Source organism: Arachis ipaensis, chromosome B9 (assembly GCF_059453495.1).
Source record: "Arachis ipaensis isolate K30076 ecotype BB chromosome B9, ASM5945349v1, whole genome shotgun sequence".
In the NCBI taxonomy this organism is placed as follows: Eukaryota; Viridiplantae; Streptophyta; class Magnoliopsida; order Fabales; family Fabaceae; genus Arachis; species Arachis ipaensis.
In genome coordinates, this window is record NC_142444.1 from 42297059 (window position 1) to 42298384 (window position 1326).

Consider the following 1326-nt stretch of genomic DNA (forward strand, 5'->3'; position numbering starts at 1 on the left):
TAGTTTAGAATCATGATCAATGATCAAAATTGCAAAGATCTTATTTGATTTTATGTGATGATTATATATGATAAAGTAAAAGCATATTCATGTCATAGTAGTAGAATTTTTGTTATGTCTATTGTTATAGTTATTTTCATTTAAAAAATTAATAATAGGTAAAACCTTAATTTTTATAATAATGAATGTAAAAAAATATATTATTGAATTTTTTTATGAAAAAAATTGTCAAAAAATGTCTATGGTATAGTATATTTTACGGTTAATAATTGTAAAAAATTTTTGTTGAGAATTTTTTATAGTCAATAAGTGGAAAAATAAATAGTATCTTTGACGGTTAATAAGTATCACAAAAAATATATTCTCAAATTTTTCTAAAAAATTAGTTTGGACGGCCAATAATTATCAAAATAAGATTAAATTTTTTTCATGATTACTTACATGTTAAAAATATTATTTTTGACAAAACTTTTATTAAAATATTTCTATAGTTAAAATAATGTCAAAAATTATTTTTTTAACAAATTTTATTTTATTTTATTTTTACATATATAACCCTAAAAAATAATCTATATTTTATAGTAAACATCAAGACAAATAATAACCTTTATAAAAAAATTTTTAATATCACATAATATATTGACATTATGTGATTTTCACATATTATTTATATTTTTTTATTGTGAATGAGAATGGACAAAAAATGATTCTTGAAAATGATTTTTCTAAAATCTCATGGAAGTATGCTTCTTCTCTTTCCTTTATTTATATATATATATATATATATATATATATATATATATATATATATATATATATATTAAAAGGCAAAAATAGTATTTACGTGATTTGTGTGATGACGAGAGTAATTACATAAAAAACAAAAACTGTTCAATATATTAGGAGTGGTAAGGCAAAGCGGGCTATTCGTCCTACTCCTTTAAAGTCTGTCCAAAATGTGGCCTTCCAAAATAATATGGGTCTAGAATATTAGCCAATCTTCTTTTAATGGAAGATCTATATGTTGACGATTTAAGTTACCTAACTATTTTTTTTAAAAGAGTAATAAATGTCCAATTTACTCCTTAAAATTCAAATGGTGCATCAATTAAATTTCTGATTTTTATAAATGATCAACTACGTCCATTAAATTGAAAAATATCAGTCTCCATTTGTCTCTGAGTGAATTGCGGTTGCCAGAACCACTCCCACTATTTATTCATTGTCTCCATCATCAACACTATCGTGTCCTCATCCACTTCCACCACCACGACCATCATCTTGTTTTTGTCTCCATCATGAACCCATCATACCCTCACCTATTTT